Genomic DNA, 11,526 nt, shown 5'->3' with positions numbered 1-11,526 from the left:
GTTAACACACTGTCAAATGCCCTGCAATGAGCATTTCAACCGGGAATGGATGGACGAGTGTGATAAGTACTGTATGATTGTACGTCTGCAAACTGTGTAAGAGTGTGAAATGAGAGAGAGAGAGAGAGAGAGAGAGAGAGAGAGAGAGAGAGAGAGAGAGAGAGAGAGAGAGAGAGAGAGAGAGAGAGAGAGAGAGAGAGAGAGAGAGAGAGAGAGAGAGAGAGAGAGAGAGAGAGAGAGAGAGAGAGAGAGAGAGAGAGAGAGAGAGAGAGAGAGAGAGAGCTAGAGAGAGAGGGCTACCCTGCTCAGGGCATTGACCGAATTGTTTCCACATGTGTCTTATAACGCAGCAGAGTTCTGGGCGGGTTTGGAGGACAAGAAGAGAGGAGCGGGGGCTGCCATAGTTGATGCTGAAGGGAAAAGAGGGGTGGGGGGGTCGGGTTTCATTGTACCGTGTTGCACATCTGTTCCCGCAACTGAAAACACACAGCACACAAGATTGGCCGCACATTGATAAACCACATTGTGTGTACAAACAGTTGCAAACATGGTTCACACGGGACTTGGTTTTTGGATTGAAGCTATGCGAGTGCCGCTAACTGTATTCGACTTCTTAACTGTGCTCTGTTTCATTATTGTAAAAACAGATAGACATACGCACACTCAACACTTCTCTGGCACAGCTGCTTTGAATGCTGCAGGCATACGGGCATTTCATTGGCGGAACACGTGGAAGGAAAATCTGAATGTGTTCTTGTTAATCATTCCCCTGTTTCACTCAGAAAGGAGGAAGATAGCAAAATGGTGACCTCCAGCAGGTGTTGAAGGGTGAACACAGCAGGAGGTAATGTGAGCGTCAAAGCTAGAAGGGTGGAGGAGAAAACGATAAAGGCAGGTGAGAAGCCAACGGACATGAGAGAATGTGTGGGAGAGAGTGAGAAAGAGACTTTGCAGTGTGATGGGATAAACGGGGGTATGCCAGCACCATAAATGTTTAATTGCCAGCAGGTTTATTCATGTCGAGAGCGAGGGAGTGTACGAGACAGCGAACTCAAAATGTGCCTTAAACTCTAATTTACACAACAAATAGAGGCGAGAAAAGAAAGGACAAAATGAAAGAGAAGAAAGGGCAAAAAAATGCTAATTGGCCACAGTTGGGCATGTCTGGCCCGAGAAGAAAGAAGAAGAAAGGGAGGACATAGAATTAAGTAGAGGGAGCGAGAGATGAGAAAGAACGTCTCCCCGGGGAGGATGGATGGCAACACTTTGTGCACCGCACAAACTTTACTATTATGGAGGCTTTTGTTCGCCAAGTTAAATGAGGAAAAAAATACGATGTGCTGACATTTGCTCCAAATGACTATACTACTATTGAAGGGCAAGCCCGCACTTCAGTACAAACAGTAACACATTTGAAAATAGAACGAGAAAAAAAAAGTGTGAGCATCCCTACTTGACCTTAAATTTACCCTTACAACTCTATGCAAAGCCTCCAAGGCAGCTATGCGGCTACTCTATTTGCTTTCTGGAAAACTAAACATAAAGCAAAGCGCAATACACGTTGTGTATTCAAAGCAAACACCAGGTAACGATGTGATGAAATGCGACTGACTTAACGCTAAACAAATCAAAACACCAGAGACAGGTGAGCAAAACGAGTAAAGATGGTGCTGTGTTTTAACCCTTTTGACATCAGTTATTTGAACAAAAAAAGCTGCAGCAACACATGTGGACAGACAATATAACAATACTCATTATGTATCATTTACAAAAAAAAAACTATTACTGATGTTGCTGTGTTCGAACCATTTTAACATCAGTTTTTTGAACAGGTGCAGCAACACATGTAGACAGACAATAACAATACTCATTTTCAGTATCTTTTACACCCAAAAAATATTACTGCAGCTTACTGCAGTGGCCGTCTTCTTTGTGTCTATACAAGAAGGCACCGCACAATGAAATCATGATGCACAAATTGTTGAATTCTCTCCATTATATTAAATGAAGAGAAAGAAGACAGACAGAGACAGTGTATGTCTTTACACCTAAGTGTAAAACATTTAAAAACATTGTTGTTGTCTGCAGCATATGAGAGGCTTTCTCTTTCGTTTAAATAGGAAAAGGTGATTTGAGATAAGAGAGTTTTGACGGTTGCTCTAGAACGGATTGATTACATTGCAAAAAACGTTAATCCTAAAGTTCAATGACAAAGCACCATTAGTACACCCCCAAATCATACCTTAACATGCTTGCAGTTGAATTTTGTCAGCAAACATGACACAAATTTAAATTTACCCTGAGCTGGACTCCCCGTGCCCAAAAAAATCACCATGAAAATTAGGAGTTGTTCCTCAACGCAATGTGCAAACACACTCCAACAATTTGCTGATTACAAAACGAAGTCTTAAACATTATACGGTACTGACTTTAAAGGTTCCACTGAAACCGTGAAAGTAAAAGGCTCGTTATAGTGTATTCCGAATGCTAAATGGCAGTGAAATCCCCACTCGACTCTATAATTTTAAGTAGCCAGCACTAAACAACTGGCCAGACATTTTAAGTGTGAGAGGAGGTCCCGATGTTGTGTGTTTTATGCATATTTGTGAATTCAACTTAGTCTTGAATCGAACAGCCTACCTTTAGTTCCCTATGCAATTCTAGAACTCTCTTTGGCTTTAGATGTTGCTCTTTCTCCCAACTCAGGATTTTGCATAAGTATTTTTGTCTATGTCTGCAGCTTAGTGCCACTTGAGCCTTGTGACTAAATTGTGGAAAGTTATGTCTTTTATGTCTTGAATAAAAGTTGTTCTATTCTACCTTGTCATAACTCTGCTCCATGAAGTGTTTTTTTTTTTTCAACTCTAAAAAGGAAAACCTTGTAACATAAATCATGTGATGTGAGAGTACGTGACCATCATATTGGATGAGAGAAGTTGGCCTGCGCATTTGCAGTCCTATTTACACCGAAGCACTATTTCTCCTTCTGTGGACTTTGAAATGAGTCAGATTGGATTTTCCCAGCTGTGCTGAGGTTTGGCATTGTTTGCTCTACTGGTGCACTTACATTGGAATTTTTATCTCTTGAGAGTCTGTCTTTTATTGAAATAACACGTAACTGTAACTAATGCCCAATGGGCTCACAAGTCTGCTAAGCCCTGTTTCCACCATGCACTGCACTTTGGTATGTCATGCATTTGTTTTCAGTTTTTTTTTTCTTCAATGTCAAAAAGGAACCAAAGTATTGAATCCAACAAATATTTTTGGGCACCTCTGTTTAGGGCTCTGACTGTTTGGATGGGCGGAGTCATTGCATCCTCCATTGAATGGTCAACAAAGACTTGAGTTGTGTTCCTTTTTTCTGTTGACTCATTTGCATGGTTAAACTGTTACACATCTGTTGCGATCTTGTTCAGGATCTTGGTCAAGGCAACAGGCTAGAAATTAAAATTGCATGTTTTATCAGCTGGGGGGAAACCAGAGCAAACTGAGAATACCCACGCATGCATCAGGAGAACACGCGTACTCCACAGAGAAATGTCTCAATGTTGAGTATTCAGAGTCAAACTGGGAACATTTTGCTGTGCAGGAGCCAAACCTTAAAATCCCTGTGAAGTGAAAATAAATATTTTTTTCTACATCTGACACACCACAGTGAAGAGTGTTGTTAACAACTCTGCAAAAATGTGAATGATTAATAAAGCTGCCAAGTAGGTGCGGTAAAATGATACTTCAAAATTGCAAAAAATCAGTCCATTCCCTCCGCTCTCAAACGCTGGGACGAGTCCATCGAAGTTGCTGAAAACACCCCCAACTCACCTGGAAAATCTGAAGCAAGCGTCTTTCATATGTTTGAGCGGGATGGATATCCCAGCGCCAGCGTCAACTCCGAGCTTTTCCACTCTGCGACAACGAGGCGCTCTAAAGCTATTATAAAGCTGCTGTGATGTATTTAAACATATATATGAATTCACTTTACAAGGCAAAAAGTGTACTACAACTTGAACTCATCACCACCAGTCAGCCAAACTGTCTGTCATTCACCATTTATGAATTGGCAGGAATCGATCCCACGCTAGCTGCACACACATCTGCTACGTGAACCACTACGGAACCACTGGCTCTATCGCAATGTATCCCTTTCATTTGTCTTTCTTCATCTTGTATCATGCACACAGTTGAAACGCCGCCATGAAAATTTGATACTGACTCAATAGAAGAGAGAAAGGTTAGTGTTTTTTGGCTGTGAGCAATCTTTGGCACCGGCTAGATGAGGACATGTGCATGAGCAGCACAAAGTAGTGATGGGACATTCTTTAAAAGTCTTTCCCTCTTTTCTTTCCCTCTGTAAGTCAAACCTACAGTATGTCTTCAGGCTGATGTAGCATCTGTGCTCTGTTAGCTGTCCGTGGCATGGGACAACAACACTTGCTAAATTGTTTATTGAATTTAAAAGTGCAGTAAATTATGTTGCTTGTGAGCGAGTCATCCATTTTTTCGTGGAAACAAAGAAGCATTGGAAAGACAAATGAAGACAAACAGGCCACCGGTGGGTGGCGTGCTTGCCTTTGGTGCTTACCTGACTGCTCACCTGATTGAGTTTGGATTCTGGCCAGAACGTAGTCAAGAAAGCAGGTCATCGGTACTGTTTTGTGGGGGGATCTGTTTAGAGTCTTCTCTGTGTGTGTTTTGGGGTTTAGCATAGTTAAGTCAGTCTCCGATTTGCAAACATTTAAGGCCCCGTGATGTTTCATTTTTCATTTAGTCGCAGCCCAAGGCCATGTCCCGGCTCACACTGCCTGGCTGGCTTCGACGCTCCCCTCCTTTTTGTCTGGTCTGGTCTGGTCTGTGGAGATGAGGACCTGCTGGTGACCCCGCAGCCTGCAAAACACACACACACACAGCCCGCATGCATGCACGCACACACATTCTTGTAACTTTCTATATGCACCCTCAGACACGCACACCCGCCAAAAAAACACAGACAGACAGGCAGACCGAACCCACACATGCAGACAGCATGCGGAACAGGCCATCTAAATCCGTTAATACGAAAAAAATCTCCAGAGGCAGAAAGGTATGACACAGCAGCCACAACAAACACAAATGCAGACGTCGCACGCTGAGCAGGGCACAAGTTCCATGTTTCCAAGCACGCTACACACGCACAGTGTGATAACCATACACACACTTGTGCCACAGTCCCCATAAAAGTGGTCACACCAAAAGAGAAATGTGCCCAGAGTAGACAGACGTCAACACACACCTGTGGCTTGGGGCCACAAAACAGCAAAGTCTTTGGTCTTGGAGCTGTCTGTCTCACTTAAAGTGAGCTCGGCTTGTGAAGAGGAGCCGACACAAAACACACACGCGCACACACGCATAGCCTACTGTGATGAGCACACTCTTGGAGCAGAAGACCTGACTAAGCTGAATTCCCCCTGATCCCCTTTCCTATTTTCCATCTGCCTCAGCGTAGGAGAACCTGCACTGGGGAGAACTAATGCCCACCATGCACATGTCACACTTTCACAGCTCCAACTTGGGCACGCAATTTAAACACACTCACTCAACCACTTCATTTTCACTTCACTTTAAAAACATATTTCTTTTTCATTTTGCACCCTTGTTCCTTCACTTCCCCAGTCAGACTTGAAGCCTTATCTGCTTTTTAAAAACACCCCCTCCCCTCCATCCTTTTGTCATTTCTGTGGTGCTGTGTGGTTGACCAACAACCAGTCTGAGACAAGTGCAGCGAGTGTGCGGCCAGACTTGCCTGCCACTCCACCTAAATTACATGGGACAGTCCCAATTACCCTGTGGCCAACCAAAGCATTTCCTGGGTTATAGTGCTCTAGTGACGCGTGCACCCCCCCAACCCCCACCCCCCCACACCCCTACACACCCTCCCTTTCCCTTCTTTTGCTGTGGTTACAGGGGGTGTCATTAGACGCTTGTTTTACTGTAACCCCAAGAACGTAGCCGCCGGCCGCATCCACACCACAGGAAGTGCCACTGTAACGTTCCAATAACTGGGATGCATGACAATTGGGAGTGTTAGGGCTAACAGCGCTCGTAGTAAATTCCAGCCGGGTCCAGAGGGAGATGGGAAGGCAGCGTTGCAGGGAAATTCTAGACAAGCTGCTGTGGGAGACAGATAAGCATTAGCTGTAACATTTTATGGGGTTTTACGCGTGAGGAGAACGTTTTGGACTGAACAAAGGTGTAAAGTGCAGATATGGATGAAAAAGCTGATTTATGGCGACAAGTCTAGGAGTTGGGAATATTAGTTTACAGTAAAACTTTGACCCACAACAAATCAAAATATTTGGAAGACATAATAGATTTGAGCAAAAAAAAAAAATGGCCGTTTATGAGCTGACTCAAGTGCAACAGTGACATATTTTATCTTGCATTTTTATTTAATAAGCCCCTAAACGTCTTCTTCGCTAACCTTTTCACATTTTATTCGCTTTATGTGACAGCTGTGCAAACGTCTGGCCTTTGTGCTTTTGCAAATATGCAATAACTTTGATGATACTGTCACAGCGGGGTGTCCACTGCATTGAAGCGTTCCAACAGTAAAAGTTACTTCTGTCAACACTGCTTGTGACACAAGGCAGACACTCTGCAGTCTGTCATGGACCCAATTTTCATGCTTTTTTTAACTGAGGGGGTGGGGGGTATAAATGAGAAGAAAACAAGGGAGTAACGAACAACGTGGGAGAAATATGACTAGAGTTTGAGTGACGTAATGGATGACAAAAAAGCGGGATTAGCTGTGAATGTAGAGATGCGCTCTGGTGTCACCTGTCTTCACTCTGACTCCGCCCATAAATCACTTGGCAGTTGCATGCGTGTAGGGTGTGTGATGCTACAAGTGTGTGCAATCAATTTGTTTGGATTATTTCAAAGTGTGTTTATTCACAAAAGGAGATCGTACAAATGAACATTTCCTCTGTCGAAATAGATGTCCGCCAAGCACTCCGCCAAACTGGTGTCATTTGCTTGCTGCAACTCTCTCAAAGCAAACGTCATTGTTTTCTAATCTAAGTCTAAATCTTTTGAATGAAATAAATCTTTCAACTTGTAATGAGCAAAATTGCTGTCAGACCAAAGAACAGACACACTAGAGTGTACACACTCCAGCATGAATATACACAAACCTTCACCCACTTGCCTCTCTTGCTGTTATTCTTCTTTTGACAGAATAAAGCTGGAAAATGACCATTTGCTCAATTTACTTTAAGCTCTCCGGCTTACAGCCTCCTTACACTGTCTTTGGGGGGAAGTGGTGGGGGTAAAAAAGTACAATAGCAGGAGTAGGAGAGCAAAAGGTAAGAATACCAAGATGAAGACGAGCGAGCCAGAGCGTGACTGGTTGAGTTTGTCAAGTAGCAAGTTGTGGTTTGGTCCACTGCTGCATTTAGTTTTATGTGGCTTGGGAAGAAATAAGCAAAGAGACAAACCTGATGAGGAGCTTAAAAAAAAAAGTAGATGAGTTCACTCAGAACACTTGAAATCATGTTAAAGTGCTTAATAAACTTATCTTCCAAGGGATTTTGTCAATGTTGAGGTTGTGTAAGCATCTCATGAGATGAATTAAGGTTCACCGCAAGTATTTGAAATATTCCAAGCCATATTTATGTTTGTCCACGTCTGCTTGACGGAGCGCTCTGCCCTGCCCAGTCTGATTCTGGCCCGGGCTGCCGGGGCTTGGTTCAGTAGCAGAGTGTCTTTCCAGCCAGTGGGACCACACTGGGTCCAGTTCCAACAAACTTATTTACATTTAGGGGAAAATGTGCTTTTTCAAATATGCCCTACAAGACCCTTTTAGCCAATGAAATATTTCTACACATGTAAACAGGACAAATTGTCAAGCTAACTTTGGCATGATTCCTCTGGATGTGGTGGATTACACTCTGATTCGAGCCCAGGTTGTTCCAGTTTATCCAACAAAACAGGCCTCTCTTCAACAAGATGTTTATTTGAACCCGCTTGGGAAAAGCCAGGTGTTGCCAGTGTACACAGGACTAATGTGGTTTGAGGGAGTTTACCTCAGAGTGCAGGTGCTTGTAGGAGTGTGCCGCAGTGTTCACAAGATAAGACCTTGCAGTGGAGAAGTGTGCAGGCGATGACCTTTTGACCCTTCATGCATGACAAGGTTCCAAGGTGATCAGGCTGGTTTCTATATTATTGGAAAAATAGAGATATAATTCAGTTCATCCTGCAGATTAATTTAACATTTTCCTTCTTTTTTTTTATTTCTGACAAAACAAATCGAGTGTCATCATTCACATGTGTCCTCATGCTTTTTTTTCCATGTATGGCTGAGTGTATCCATGACAAATCCAAATATCTTGTTTTTGTTGAGAATAAATCATTTGCATGACTTTGGACGACTCACATATCCTTGGCTAGATGATATTTTATTTGTTGTTTACTATGTTCTTGTCCTTCTCTCTCTTTCTGCCTCTCTCTCTTTCTATGTCTCTCTCTCTTTCTTTCTCTCTTTCTCTCTCTCTTTCTTTCTCTTTCTCTCTCTCTCTCTCTCTCTCTCTCTCTCTCTCTCTCTCTCTCTCTCTCTCTCTCTCTCTCTCTCTCTCTCTCTCTCTCTCTCTCCTCTCTCTGATAATGTACTATCACTGAAGCGAGATAGTCTGTAATTGGGGCGCTTTTGCATGAGGCAGATGATAAGTGCCTGTCCCTGTGTAGCTATCTACAGCAGTGCCTCGCCTAAGAAGAAATAACGGTAGGTAGACTCTTCTTAGAAAGCAGCCATCAAATTGGGTTTACACTTTTTCACTCAACAGTTAAATGGAATAAAATGAAAAGCAATTCAATGCATCGGATTATGGCGTAGTAATTTCAAAAATACTAAATTGAGTACAACTTTTTGCACTTTTCACGCTTTGCTGTTGCCCTCCTGAGCAACACTCATGATGCCAACAGTCAGAAGACGAAACAAGACATGATCTAACAGTGACTCAGCAAAACAACTTCACCACACCGCACCCACCATTATACGACTGGTGTGAACAATGCATGCTGGCTATTCACGGCCACATATGAAGAGGTGGATGGAGGACAAGCCCAAACTCCAAAAGTAAATTATGGAGGCAATGGGAAGATGTGGGTTCAAAAAAAACATAACCACCACCCAGGCAAAAACAGACATCAGACAGCAGGGCCAAAATAAGAGGATGAGGAATGAGGCAGGTCAGTCAAATTGTATTCCCAGAGCACCAGGACTTGTAATTTGTGATCTAGTGATGTGTTGATTTGTATTTTATTTCATTCTTCTCTGGTCCCCAGTTTGCAGTGGTTACACTGTAGATACAGTTCAATTCAACTGCTGAGCTGTTATCAGTGGTACAGTGTCTTGCAAAAAGTGATGTAAATATTTTATTTTATCTTTTCATGACACTTGGCTATAATGTAAAGTTGTCAGTGGACAACTCTTATAACAATAACATTACTGTCCGCTGCAAATAGCTCATCACATTGGGCTCTATTTTCGTAGACAGCACGTCTGCTCTTCGGCGCAAATGCCAGCGGATCCTGATTTTTACATCAGCGCAATACTTGCTTCCCGTTTGCCAATTCGGCAGACTAATATCCACAAAGCTGAAAGGAGAAAGTTGATCTAAACCTTATGCCTGCTCAGACCACGTCTAACAGTGGCACAGGGTGGACAGTTGGTCTAACGCATCATCTTTCATAAAAAATATGTCAACAGTAGGCATCAAACCCTTTATAGAATCCATTCTTGCCAAATCCTGCCTCTCACAGATCTGCTGGGCTGTGCTTGTCCGTGTAATGACCAAATGAAGCCCATAGCCATTAATGTCTCAAATGCCAATAACAAAAGTCAAAACATGCCCAAAGTGGAAATGTCCAAATTGGACTTTTCATCTGATCAAGTGTCATCAAATATACTAAAATAAATCCATTTCAAAACATTAATAAGTGAACTTGTGTTGTGAATTTGAAGTGCTGTGCTCATGTTGTGTATCAAAGACGAAACTAGAATACAAGAAAGAACCAGATTGACTAACCGGATGACATAAAGGTCGCCACAGCTACTTGCTTTCCATTCATTTCTTGTTCCATCTTCATCTCCTTTTAATACCTCTGGGTTCCTCCATGTGCCCTGCTAATCTAATCCAGAGCATTGTGATGGCATGGAAAAAAACAAGGATACGTATTTTCCTGTTAACTATAATTGAAGCACACACACACATGCACACACAGGGGGTAGGAGGTAGGAGGAGAAGCCGAAGGGAGGGAAAAAAAATGAAATAAACTGTTTATTCAAAGACAGCGCTGAGCCCTTTTTGTTGTGGTGGGGACCTGTCTTTTATTAGCAGCCTGAAAAGTCTTCAAAGGCCGGGAAGACAGAGGACATGCCAGCAGACCAGCATGTACAAGACAGTGGATGGAGAGAGAGGAGGGGTGTTGTGCTGCTGCGGACAGGGATGGATGAGGAAAAGAGCTTTGGAAATGGGGCAGGGTGAAAAAGATTTAAAGAGAGGTGGTTTAGAAAGAGGTCAAATGGAAGCAGTGGGAATGAAATGTCTCTGAGGTGCAATGAGGACCTCATAGTTTTGTCTCTCTTGGCAGTCACCATGTAACTTTAAAGGTCTTAAAGAGGTGAAAAGTGAACAAAGGATACTTTTTCCATTGTGTTGAAGCAGCATTTTTGAGAAGTTCCATATAAAGAAAGTTTAATACTCTTTATAAAGACCTTTTAAAATGACTGAAAATGCTGGAATATTCCTGCCACAACTTAGATCTGCTTTTATCTGGTCTAATGTCTGGTCCAGGGATGCCCGTTATGTCGACTGGTTGAACAAAAAGGGAGTCAGTCAATCCCTTGGCATTAACTAATTGAAAAGCCCTCCCAGTTTTATGCTATTGACATACACAGTACAGTACACAGTAGCTACTTGTCAATAGCAATGAATGAGTTACGAAAATAAAAAACAGATGGGCTATCTTCATAGATGTCAACCAATAACCATCCATTATGAAATATGTCATTTGATTGATATTGTTTCAAGATATTGTCGAGAAACACCAGCAAAACAGCATTTTAATTACCTTATTTTGCATATGTTTGGGTTTTTGACTGATTTTGTGATCTTGTCACTTATTAGTGGTCCCAAAACAAGAAACAAATGGACAGAAGGACAATTACATTATGAAAAAAGACAGACAGACAGACAGACTGAAACGGAAGGGGGCCCACGTCGAGGAAAAAAGAACAGAGGATGGTGTGCCCACTTCCGCTTAGAAGTGTGCAAGCATGTGCAGTGAGGATGGTGCTAAATCAGTGGTTCTTAACTTTGTTGGAGGTACAGAACCCCACCAGTTTCATATGCGCATTCACTGAATCCCTCTTTAGTAAATTTTTTTTTTTTTTTTTTTTCAAATTCAAGACATCAGTGTTTTTTACTGGTGCACAATAAGCCGTGCATGAACATCACCTTGTGCAAAGTACAAAACTAACACAATGCATGAACT

Source organism: Syngnathus leptorhynchus, chromosome 2 (assembly GCF_054491065.1).
Source record: "Syngnathus leptorhynchus isolate UIUO chromosome 2, UIUO_Slep, whole genome shotgun sequence".
Lineage (NCBI taxonomy): Eukaryota > Metazoa > Chordata > Actinopteri > Syngnathiformes > Syngnathidae > Syngnathus > Syngnathus leptorhynchus.
Note: the sequence above shows the minus strand (reverse complement) of the source record.